Below are 13,587 nucleotides of genomic sequence, written 5' to 3' on the forward strand. Positions count from 1 at the left end.
TGAAAGAGAGCTCTTCTTTCTATAAAGAAGTTATTAAAGAGAAGTGTAATCAAGACATTATTTGAAACAATAAGTAGGAAGCTATTCCAAGTACACATATGAAGGCATGGGTTGTCTATGGCTACCTGGTTCACATAAAGATTTTTAACTCGAATGAGCAAGATACAACACTCAAGACAGTGGACGGCTGGGAATACCGATACCGGCTATGTCATGGACTCAATGATGGTGGCTCCATACGGATGATTCCTTAGTGCGGGAAGTAGCTCAAATTCCCCCCTTAAAACAGAGACCGGTCACACCTCTCATTAAGGAGGTGTCCCCTTATCAGGTGAAAGATCTTTCAGTGAAAATCCCGTATCGCATGAAGGATCCGGTGCTTTTCAAAAGCTAGATCCGACCCTTGTTTGACTTGATGAGAGATTTTTTTGATATCAACTGTTAGAGAGGAGGTCAGGTAAGACTGTAAGAGAGGACTGTATGCAGGTCGCTATAACCAACATGTCTGTATGAAGGCAGTGTTTAGAGAAAGATTCATTATAAGCCACCTTTCTCAGGTCTTTCATGGTACCATCAAGACAGAGCTGTGATGTCAGACAAAAACAAACTATCTTGATTTTTGTATCAAAATCAAGTTTCTGTTCTATCTTGCTTGGAAAAGTTACGATTTCGTATCAAACAAAGGAAAGCCATTCAAGTCTGTGTCAAATCGAGATTGGGTAGGTGTTCAGTCTACCGCAAATGTGAAAGGTATCAAAAATCATGCATTTAATGGATGCCCGGGCATTGAGAAGGAAGGACGCTTTCAGAGGTGAAAGGCCATGGGAGAGAGAGCGTTTGTGATCCATGGATCTTCGATCGGGAAACCGTATCTAAGCTCCATGGCTAGTATGCCCTCTTTGGACTTTTCAAACTTAGCGAACTTAAACATCTTAGTAGCTAAAGGAAAAAAAATCAACCAAGACACCGTTAGTAGCGGCGAGCGAGAGCGGAACAAGGGTTTGAATCAAAAGAAATCTGAAGTGCTTTCATTCGATTTGTTGTGGATTGGATGATAGAAAAACCAGCAAGCAGCAAGCGTAGGCTGTGTTGCTTAACATCTTCAAGAAAGACTCATTCATTAAAGTGGGAATTAAGCTGGGCAACAAGAGGTGTGAAGTATTCCATGGAGATGTGTCGGTGGATACTGAGCCAATTCATATCACAGACTTGTCTTGTCTAGATCACAGTAGTAAACTAATCATCTCCCAACTAAAGGAAAAATGTTTACAGCTAAACAAAGAAATTACTAATCTAAATTATAAATTATCCAAGAAGGAAAGAGAGATTGAGGAAAGAAAGAAAGATATTCAATCATAGTTTGATCCATCTCGGTAAAAATCTGTTATAGAATTTTGACTGCTTTTGGTTACATTTATAGCAATGCTCTTGGTCTGTCTGTCTCTGTCCCCTCTTCTTTGTTTCTGTGCTGTGCTGCGAGACTTTCTGCGTCATTTGTTCTCTTGGTTGGTATTCTATATTCCTCATCTTCTATTCTTTTTTTTCTTTAGCTGACGCAAGCTTTCCAAACAACTACCCCCGTTGTTTGCTTTGCTTGGTAAACAAACGGTCTCACGTATCGCATGCGTCTGAATTTCTGGATAGTATGAAAGATACATCGGTGAAAGGTTGAGTAGTAGGATGATTTGAAGAGATAGTTCTTAAGTCAGTATAATATACAGTATTATTAAAGAGAAGTTCTAAGAAAGAAATGTGGGCAGTCGAAGAATGAAGAAAGAACAATAGAGCAGTGTTTCATTCAGAAAAGAAAAATAGCGCAGTGCTTTAAGAATACGAGAATCCATACTCAATTTTGACGAGTGATCAAAGCCCCTTGTCCACATCCCGACGGTGAAACTTCTTTCCAAACTTGACTTGAGGAGTTAGCTTCAGCCAAACCCTGTCACCAACCTTGAACTCCAAGGGCCTCCTCCCTTGGTCAGCATACTTCTTCATTTCATCATGCGATAAGCTTTTTGAAAGCACCTCTTCTTTTCTTCCTCTCTTGGCGGTGAGATTCGAACCTTTCCACGACCCCCTTACGTGATGATGACAACTGGGGGCTACCCATACAAGAACTTGGCCACATCAAGTTAACTTAACCAATTCCTCTGTGAAGCAGACACATAGTGACGGAGATACTCCGACAACAAACCATGGATCCTCTCGGTCTGCCTGCCGGGATTACCAAGGCCTTTCCGGGACAAGCAAAGGCTGAAGAAGACAAGCTTCACGTCATCTCATAGACTTGTCTTGCTAGCACAACTTCATATAAGCTTCAATGTCCTCACCCATATCAGGCCAATAATTATGCCTAGATAACAATACCTTCATTCTCAAGGTACTCTGCCTGCTACCGCTTGGGCCTTTGAGTTGATTGCCTTAACACGGCTGGTGTGGGCGCCAACGCTCAACCCAAACCGTGTAATGGTTGCCTCTCGAATGAAATTATGAGTGGCTCCACTGTCCACCATGGCATGGGCTTCCCTGGCATTCAAGGTCAGTGGCACATAAAAAAGACAATGACAAGGGATACCTTTCACTGCCCGTCGATTCCCCAACAATTGCAGAGGATTGATCCAGCTTTGAGTCACTGTCACCCTCAGTGACCAATGCAGCCAGCTTTTCCCTCTTTGAGCAATCCCCAACACCTTCAGAAACTCATCCCACGAGCCGAAGGTTGTCCGACGAGCCTGAGTATCATCGGCCTGCCGAGTTCTCCACCAAAGCTTGGTATCACTAGTAAAGTACATCCCCACAAAGGGTACTTACTCGACTTAAGCTTTCTTTCTTCGGGTCTCACGACCTTTGCTCCAACTACTTCTTTGGAAAGGTTGTCCTTGTTCTTCTTCTCCTTGCTTTTTCTTTTGTTTTTTTCATTCGAAAAGTTCAAGCAAGAGATTCAAAAGCTCAAAAAAAGAGTACTCTGTAGAGAATGAATGCGAGTCAAGCAAAGCCTTAGAATTCTTCAGACTAAGGAAATAAGGCGTAAACTAACTATCGGAAGCTAAGAGCACTTGTCTCAAGAGTAGAAGAACTAGCAACTTGAAGAGCTTTCCTCAAGAACCCAGGAGTCCCACATCATCCGGACAAATCGACTGAGCCACATTCGAGCCTCTAGCACTTCAGTCCCTACAAAACCGAGTTTATCAACTACAGCATGATAGCTCTTCCCTCTTCTTGTAGGATTCATCCATTAGACCTTCTACCCGATCCACTCAGCAAAACTAGAGCAAAACAAATGAAGGCAAGAACTTCGAAAGAACATTTTGAAGAGAAGAAATATAGTACTTTGCTGAGAGCACTAGACCTTCTCTCTTTCTGGATTGATTCGCACTCACTGCCTGATAACTGGCTTGGCCCATGAGACCTATTGTCTCATTGTCCTGGCTCACTTTACTACTTTGGAGAATGGGTTTTTCCCCTTTCTGGTTCGCAAACGCTCTAACCCATCTGGAAGCTCCATCCAAATTCTAGTTGATGTGAGCACTTCCCAAGAGGCAGAGTCTGAATTGAGCAATGAAATCTTGGGTCCTTTGTCTAAGGGCCCTTTCGTTCCACTAAGCTTAATGCACTTTTCAGGGTTGCCAAGGTGGCATTGGTGGTCTCGTTTTATCATAAATAGATAAAAAGAAAACGCTATTCTTCCAATTTTTAAAGAGCCTTAGCTATATGCTTAACATATGCAAAGAGCCCACTTGCCTCTAAAATTAATTATTATATTTAGTAAATTAGTAAAGCGGATTTCTCCCTTGACTCTATCATCATCTTTCTTTGTTCAAGTATGGAAATATCTCCCAGAGCTGCGGAACTCACGACTCTATTAGAAAGTAGAATGACCAACTTTTACACGAATTTTCAAGTGGATGAGATCGGTCGAGTGGTGATAAACGCCTAAATGTATGTATTTTATATGTATTAATCTTGTATCATTTGTGAATATGTTAATGAATTGATGCCCGTTTTATGTCTAAATTGGTTATTTCGGTGCTACAGGTCTTAAATGAGTCGAACGATGCTCAAAAATGTAAATCGCATGAATTCAACACCAAAAACGGCATTTTTGGGGTCCCAGCACTGTATCGGCATTGTAGCGGTATTGTAGCAGGTCATTGTTCTTGCTGCGGGCATTTGGCTCTGAGTTTCACGGGCTCCATGCGCCCGCATGGGTGTTCGTGAGGTTTGCTGGAAATTCTCAATACTCGGTTACTGTAGGGAAAATACTGTAGCACCGGCATGTTTTCTGGGCATTTCGGTGTGAGCTTCACGGGCCCGCATGGATGCCCGCATGGACTGACGGGATATAAATGAAACCGATTTTTCTAGGGCAAAGAGAAGTTTTTGGGAGAGTTCTTGGAGCCGATTTTCACCAGTCTTTAGGAGGCAAGATCACACATTTTGGAGAAGGGAAATCAAAGGGAGAAGCTCGGTTTTGGCTAGATCTTCATCGATCTCTTCTTTGGGAGTTTGTAGACGACGAGGGAAGCCACCCCCATCGTGGCGTCCGTGGAAGCATTTCCACCTAGCTTGGCTTGTCTTCCTACTTCTATTGTTTGAGGGAGTTTTCTTATGCCATTTGTAGTTGTTTTCATGGACTTGTTGCTTGTATTTGTTTGCATGGACGAGTAGACCCCAAGGTCACCAGATGCCGGTGAACCTTGGGGTGAACTTGTGTATTTGGATGATTTAATTTTGTCTATTGCAATTGTTGTGTATTTTGATTCATTCTTGGTGCATTTGATGTGTTGCTTACATGAGAACTCTGTAAACCAACTACTAGGTTGTACTTGGTAGCGTGACCATCGCCCTTGTACTAGACACACCAAGTTTGGAAAGGATTCATGTATGAATATGCCGTGACCATCGGGTATTCTGTACCCCTCCACCATTAGGGCTAGACCAAGTTGTGTTCCGCCCCTAATTAGGGATTTCCCCACTTGTTAATGCAATCGTATGAGGATTTGATCAGAAGAAATTCTGTGTCAATACTTATACCGGATTAGGGTGTAACCATTGGGTTGATCTAATTTAGTAAATCTCTAGGTCCAAACCTTCAATTGCATGACATTCTTAGCATCCTTTGCACTTTAGTAGCCCCTAGGGAATCCGCATCCATGACCATTTCTTTCCCTTGATTTTATACCCCTACCTTATCATAGACTCCATTTGTAGTTCTTTTATTTCAAGTAATAGATTAGAGAAACCCTTCGAATCATTCGGCTAGACAATACGCAAAGAGGAAGTAAGAGTAGATTCTTGGGCCCAGGGAATACGGCCCTCTCGTGCTCGCACGAGGGGTATTACATGACGACTCCGTGCACTTGCGGATCACTCATCAAGTGGTCTCAGTTGGAGATGGGATTGCACGTGTTTATGGATTGAAAGAGATTCAAGATAGAGAAATGGTGGAATTTTCCAGTGGTGTGAAAGGAATAGCCTTGAATCTTGAGAATGAGAATGTTGGTATTGTTGTCTTTGGTAGTGATACAGCTATTAAAGAAGGAGATCTTGTCAAATGCACTGGATCTATTGTGGATGTTCCTGCGGGAAAGGCCATGTTAGGCCATGTGGTCGATGCGTTGGGAGTACCTATTGATGGAAGAGGGGCTCTAAGCGATCACGAATGAAGACGTGTCGATGTAAAAGCCAAGGGATTATTGAACATAAATCTGTGCATGAACCTATGCAAACAGGCTTAAAAGCAGTGGATAGCCTTGTTCCTATAGGCCATGGTCAATGAGAACTTATAATCAGGGACAGACAAATTAGAAAAACAGCTATAGCTATCGATACTATATTAAACCAAAAGAAAATAAACTTAAGGGGCACCTCTCAGAGTGAGACATTGTATTGTGTCTATGTAGCGATTGGACAGAAAAGCTTGACTATGGCACAATTAGTTCAAATTCTTCCAGAAGCGAATGCTTTGGAATATTCCATTCTTGTAGCAGCCACCGCTTCGGATCTTGCTCCTCTACAATTTCTGGCCCCATATTCTGGGTGTGCCATAGGGGAATATTTCCGTGATAATGGAATGCACGCATTAATAATATATGATGATCTTAGTAAACAGGCGATGGCATATCGACAAATGTCATTATTGTTATGTCGACCACCAGGCCGTGAGGCTTTCCCAGGGGATGTTTTCTATTTACATTCCTTACACGTCCGAATATGCATGTAAACCGCAAGTGCACGGGTGTCGAAGTAATAATTACCCCGGTGAGTGGGTAGTCGAATCCACAGGGAACAGGGCTACTAGTACTAACTTCTTCTCTGCTTTCTAACCTAATGATAAATGGAAAGGTGTGGTGATCTAATGTGCGAAGAAATGAATACCGGAGACAAATATGCAAGGGTAAAATGGATGGAGATCTCAATCAGTAAAAGTGGGGTATTCGGGAAATGCTCCCCCTAGGATTCAGGTATTAGGTATCGAATAAGCAAAGTGTTTCTATGATGAGTAAGTTAAGTCGTGGAAATCCAAATATAATCAGATCCGGCCTCCCGATAACCGATACTAGTCCCCTACGAGGTCCCGGTGGAGAAATCGCTCAATCTCAACACCTCACACCACATATGACTGCAAACCACTCTAGGGATTCCAAGAGTTGTATCTGATTCCTAAAGATTGATCCAACCCTAATTCCCGACGAAGGATCCTAACCCCCTACAAGGTCCCGGCAGAGAAATCTATCAATCTCACGCCTCACACCAAATATGGTTGCATAGAGCTTAAGGAACGGAGATAGAATACACTCAATCGGAAGGGAGAGGGGACACTCCACTATCTCGTGACTCACCCTCTCAACCCTCTTTAACCTTGAAGTTCTAACTCTAATGGAGATCTCTCTCACATCAAAGTAACAAATCATGCAAATCCAATCAACCACAAGGATTAATTAAACAAGCAAGCAATGAGAATACAAGATTAAAACTTAATAAAACTCGGATTAAATAGAAACACTAAGCAAATCCACAAAAGATTAGAATCCTAGGGTTCACAAGATCAAATACCCTCTAGGGTTTTAGCTCTCCATGGAGCAACATACAAAACACACCATCAATGAATGAAAGTACATTAAAAACCATAGAAATAAAACCCCGCGGTGGCGTGAGTGCAGAAATTTCACGCGCCCGCGTGAATGCAATTTTGCTATAATCTCGCTATCGATGAATGCCACATGTCCGGGCACACGTCCATGTGGTAGGCTATAAAACTTTTCGTCAACGACGTATCTTTGAGAGGTCTTGCAATCTTCACAAAGAGGAGGAATATGAAGATGTGGCTGCCTTTATGCCCTTCCAAATAGTGAATTGACTTGAATCTTCTTTGAAGTTGGCACACATCTCCACGCTTTATGAACCGCTCTCGTGTCTTGATCCTTGAATTGAACAAGAACTCCCAACATTGTGTCTTTATAGCCTATCTTTGCTTCCTTTTTACTCTTCAAGGCATTCACAACCTATATGCATAAAAAGAACACCAAATACACAATATGAGACATAAACCACAGTAAAAATGATGCTCAATGCATGTAAAACATATATAAAAATATGTCTACTTAAGCACTTATCAAACTCCCCCACACTTAGGTCTTTGCTTGTTCTCAAGCAAAATTAAACATTAAACCTCATGGAAAGAAAAAGAGAAGTGCTTGGCCTTAGGTTCACCAAATGAGTACAAGAATAAAAATTCTACAGTCATGGAGAGAATCAAACACTAGACAAAACAATCAATGCTCTAGCAAACAATCCAATCAAAAATGAATGTGATAAAATCCGATTGCGTGTGTGTGTGAAAAACTCAACTCATGTCAACACTATGTCCACTACCAAGTTCTTATTAACATTGGACTTATTTATAAACAGAAAGAATAGGTAGTAGCTTCACACAACCTCTAAGGTAGCCCTTTCCCTAAGATGCCTCCCGAGTGGCTTTCACACTTTCGAGGTGGTAGCTCTTTCTACCGAGGATGGTAGCTTTTACACATCCCATGAGATAGCTCTTTCTCTCATTAGGGCATAACAAGTATCCGACTTATGAGAGTAGCTACATACATCATGGGTGGTAGCTCTTTCCACACCCTATGTACAAACAACAAACAATTTCCATTTCTAAAATTTTTTTCTGATCTTTTTTTCAAATAAAAAAACTAGCACACTAAAGACCCAAACATAATGAACTAGAGTCTTCATAGGTCTAATGAGCGAGAAAAAGTGCGTAAAAGTGCAATCGGACAAAAAAATATTCAATAAAAATTGGATGAAAAACTAGAGCATGATAAAAAAATCCATGTTTAATAACCTCCAAAAAAACTAAGAATTAAACTCTTACCCCTAAGGTGAACCTTCATTGGCAACAAGAGCATGCTCATGAAAACACAAGTAAAAAGTCATGTATAAGGTGAACCCTCCCCACACTTAAGATGTACATTGTCCTCAATGTACGCATGCAAGCACAATAAAAAAATAATAACAATGGAAGCATTATGTGTGTGGGAATGCAATTAAAACAATACTCCCCTGAACTCCCTCATTAATCATTTTGGTGAAGTCTAACTCATGGGCTTGTTGTATGGGTTGTGAAGCTCACATGACCATGTGACAATATCACATGATCATGTCTATGACTAAAACACTATCAACATCACTCTCAAGGCCATCTGCACGTAGACAAGGGGATTCAGTGAAGCTCAACAAAATAGAAAAGATGTACGAGTTCTTATAAGTAAACACATGAAGCACAAACTCGCACAAACAAAACAAAACACAAAGTTAACTAAACTCTAAAAGCTAAAATAACAACTAAAAAAAATGAAAAACAAAAAGTAAAAAGAAACTAAAGAATCATGAGTGGGACACCTCAAGCATCGACGTCGTCTTTCCGGTGTTGCGGTGTGCCAAAAAGAATGTTCCCATCCAAGGTTAATCATATACGATCAAAAACTTTTTTCGGTCCTTGGTGGCATACCCGCAAATAAAGCTTCAAAAAGAAGTCGGCTAAGCATGAATTTGATGAGATAGGGGTCCACGCAGGGCGTGAAGGGCAAGCCAAGCACTTTTTCCGGCCTTATTGGGTACTTTTTCCGACCCCACGCGCGTGTGGGGAAGCCACGCCAGCGCGTGCGCTCAGTCTGGCCGGTGCCATGCGCGCGTGGCGCCACCACGCGGCCGCAGCGCGTGGGCGCGCGCCAGCGCCCACGCGTGGCGCCCAGCGGGCGTGCGCTGCGCGCTCGCGGGCGCCAACCGAGCGGGTCGGGCCAGCCCCACGCGGGCGCCGCAGCGCGCGCTGGGCGCGCCAATGGGTCGGGCCAGCCCCACGCGGGCGCATGGGCGGGCGCGCGTGGGCGCCAGCCGGCGGCCCCGCCCACGGGCGTGTGGGCGGCCACGCAGCGGCGAGCGCCCTAACCATGGCCAAGAAGCCATGATTGGGCTCCAACGCTCCAAAAAAATTTCCGATCCATACATTCTAAAGTGTCTCTACAAGATTTTTCCATGAAAAAAACAACACTTATAAACCAATAAAACTCTATGGATTGGCAAAATAAGGGTATAGAGAAGATAGGGGAAAATGAAGTTTACCGGAGCAAATCGATGAAGGAAACTTAATGCAAATGCTCGCAAAAACACTTTTTAAATCTCCAAGGAGTTGAAGAAAAATTAGTTTTTTGTGCTCAAAAAGTTCAGATTCTTGAAGATGGAGAAGTGGGAGAAGATGGGTGTAAGTGGTGAAGATAATGAAAAGTGACCCCTCATAATCTTATAAGCCACATGGGGTGTGGAAATTCCACACCCCCTGCAGTAGTCATGACACGGCCGTGTGGAAATTCCACACGACCGCGTGAGATGCAAAATTTCTGCAGACAATCCACGCAAGGTTCCAAACTTCAAATTAACACTAATTCTTCAACTATAAACATGAATTACACCCTCAACCATGCCACATACACGAAAAATCAATTTAAATCACCAAAATTTTTCCATGAAAAACTTCAACACCAACAAAAAAATTCATCAAAAGCACCCACTCATGAATTTATTATCGCAGTAAATGAAAATCTAAACTAGAAAACATTTAAAAACTTGGGTTGCCTCCCAAGAAGCGCTTGTTTTACGTCACTAAGCTTGACGTACCTCTTCCTTACCTTATGGAGGCTTGAAAAGAGTGTGTTCCTCCCGACTAGTCATTGCATAGCTACTTCCTTTAAACCGAGAGTCAACTTGCCGGGATGAAGTATTTGTTGGAGAGTCCAACCATCTTACTTTTTGGCCTCCAAGGAAACAATTTGGGTTGGGAATTGTCCAAGCTTAGCACAGGTGGGTCATTGGATGGCTTCAATCTCCTACCCACATCTTCTTCCCTTCCCAAAATCTCTCTCTTGCATTGTAAGAGTTGATCAATCCCAAAGAAAGATGCTTGTTCCATTAACTTGGGGTTTGCTTCTTCTTGTGTATTTTTCAACTTGAGAGGAACATGAGACTAGCAAATCCCCTTGAAAAATTTCCTCGCTCACAAGCACAATCTTCATTCACACAATCCAAAAATCTCAAAAATGATATTCAACTTCTTTCTTTTTTTATTTTCTACATCAATGTACTCAATTTGCCCAACTTCTTCAATTGTGCTCATGGCCTCATCATGTCCCGGAGACATTTGCCTTGCTTGTTCAAATTCTTTCTTTTTTTCCTTAGCAAAGCATGTCCAAGATCTCTCCTAATTGATGCTCAATGTTTTTTTGATGGAGACATCGTGACAACTTAATGTGGCCTCAATATTTTTGGAAATGGGCATCGGTTGCTTTCCATAAATCTTGGTAACACTCTTTTCCAACCCAAGTACATCTTCTTCAACTTTCTCATCCCATTGAAGTTCTTGTTGAGGTGCTTCCCATTGTTGTCCATCAATATCCCATAAGAGGTTTGGGTAGCTCCTTTGATTTGGATGATAGTTGATGCGATATGGATTGTGTTGTTGATGAACATTGATAAATTGATCAATTTTTTTCTAGTGAGAACATCAACCTGAAAAATATAATTCTACAACTGGATTAATCATCATTCAAGTTCCATGCAAGGAAAAAGTAAATAAGACAAAAATAAAAACAAAAATTGAACGAGTGGAAGAAGATAGAGTGAAATAGATAAAAAAATAAAATAAAAAAATCGATGAGAATGATGGACGAAAAAAAGAAAGTGTGGAATAGACAAAAATAAAAGAAAAAGATAAGTGGCTAGAGCAACAAAGTCCTAGCATTCCTAATATCCCTGCTCCCCGAACGGCACCAAAAAAACTTGACAGCGTCCGAATATGCGTGTAAACCGCAAGTGCACGTGTGTCGAGTAATAATTACCCCGGTGAGTGGGTAGTCGAATCCACGGGGAACAGTGGCTACTAGTACTAACTTCTTCTCTCGCTTTCTAACCTAATGATAAATGGAAAGGTGTGGTGATCTAATGTGCGAAGAAATGAATACCAGAGACAAATATGCAAGGGTAAAATGGATGGAGATCTCAATCGAGTAAAAAGTGGGGTATTCGGGCAATGCTTCCCCTAGGATTCAGGTATTAGGTACCGAATAAGCAAAGTGTTTCTATGATGAGTAAGTTAAGTCTTGGAAATGCAAATATAATTGGATCCGACCTCCCGATAACCGATACTAGTCCCCTACGAGGTCCCGGTGGAGAAATCGCTCAATCTCAACACCCACACCACATATGACTACAAACCACTCTAGGGATTCCAAGAGTTGTATCCGATTCCTAAAGATTGATCCAACCCTAATTCCCGACGAAGGATCCTAACCACCTACAAGGTCCCGGCAGAGAAATCTCTCAATCTCACGCCTCACACCAAATATGGTTGCATAGAGCTTAAGGAACGGAGATAGAATACACTCAATCGGAAGGGAGAGGGGACACTCCACTATCTCTCTCACATCAAAGTAACAAATCATGCAAATCCAATCAACCACAAGGATTAATTAAACAAGCAAGCAATGAGAATACAAGATTAAAAACTTAATCAAACTCGGATTAAATAGAAACACTAAGCAAATCCACAAAAGATTAGAATCCTAGGGTTCACAAGCCCAAATACCCTCTAGGGTTTTAGCTCTCCATGGAGCAACATACAAAAACACACCATCAATGAATGAAAGTACATTAAAACCATAGAAATAAACCCCCTTATATATGAACTGATGGCCTTGATGGAAAGCTTCGACATCTTCAAAGACCCACTCTGAAGCTAGGTTCACCGGTGGCTTCCTTAATGCTATGACGGAGGAGGAATCGATCAAAGTTGGTCACGAAGTGCCTCTAAAGCCGCAAAGACCTCCTCTCCAAACCCTAGCCGTCTCACCCCTCAAGAGCCGCACAAAAGATGACAAAGAATAGGGCAAAACGGCTATTTATAGGCCTTAGATCGTGTCTATCACGTGCCCTCACGCACCCGTGTGGATTTTCCACGTGGCCGTGTGAAATTGCTACAGTACTTTTCACAAAACATGATCCGAACACTCTTCTCTTAAGGCCACATGTCCGGGCACACGTCCATGTGGTAGGCTATAAAACTTTTCTTCATCGACGTATCTTTGAGAGGTCTTGCAATCTTCACAAAGAGAAGGAATATGAAGATGTGGCTGCCTTTGTGCCCTTCCAAATAGTGAATTGACTTGAATCATCTTGGAAGTTGGCACACATCTCCACGTTTGTCTTGATCCTTGAATTGAACAAGAACTCCCAACATTGTGTCTTTATAGCCTATCTTTGCTTCCTTTTTACTCTTCAAGGCATTCACAACCTATATGCATAAAAGAACAACAAATACACAATATGAGACATAAACCACAGTAAAAATGATGCTCAATACATGTAAAACATATATAAAAATATGTCTACTCAAGCACTTATCAATTCCCATCTCTTAGAAAGAGCCGCTAAAAGATCATACCAGACAGGTGCAGGTAGCTCGACTACGTTACCCATCATTGAAACACAAGCTGGAGATGTATCGGCCTATATCTGAAAAAGCTTGCAACATCCTAAGGTCAAAACAGTACCTCGTACTATGACCTTTATTGCTTGTTGCTTGGGGCAATATCTACAAATCCTATCAAACTTATTGATAAGTGCTTGTGTGATATTAATGTGAAGCATTCTTTCCTTATGATGAGCATTACTCTTCTCTGGTTTTTACACTAATATGTGTGTGTTTTATGTTACTTTTGTGCAGGTAGGGTTGTGAGGCCGAGTACGAAAGAAAGAAGCCAATGTGGATCATAATACACTGATTTTGGAGGAAATCTTGCTAAGGTTCAAACGCGAAGACATAGGTCAGGTGTGAGATGCTAGAGTGTGTGCCAACCTCCTCGTATTTGAGTTAGCACAACCATTTGGAGGGGCACAAGGGCAGTCATACTCAAGCATTCCGACTTATGCAAATGGAACAAGATCTCCACCAACTTTTCCATCATTGAAGAAGCAAAGCGATCCACGATGTGAACATGTGCCCATTTGCGTTACCTCGATAAAAGTATGGATTCG

At 41.9% G+C, this 13,587-nt stretch overlaps 1 pseudogene; it reads left to right on the plus strand.

Moving 5' to 3' along the window:
- Window positions 1-3,819: 3,819 nt before the first annotated feature.
- Window positions 3,820-13,069, plus strand: LOC120269202 (annotated as a pseudogene).
- The last annotated feature ends 518 nt before the right edge of the window (window positions 13,070-13,587 follow it).

Source organism: Dioscorea cayenensis, chromosome 9 (genome assembly GCF_009730915.1).
Source record: "Dioscorea cayenensis subsp. rotundata cultivar TDr96_F1 chromosome 9, TDr96_F1_v2_PseudoChromosome.rev07_lg8_w22 25.fasta, whole genome shotgun sequence".
Classification (NCBI taxonomy): domain Eukaryota; kingdom Viridiplantae; phylum Streptophyta; class Magnoliopsida; order Dioscoreales; family Dioscoreaceae; genus Dioscorea; species Dioscorea cayenensis.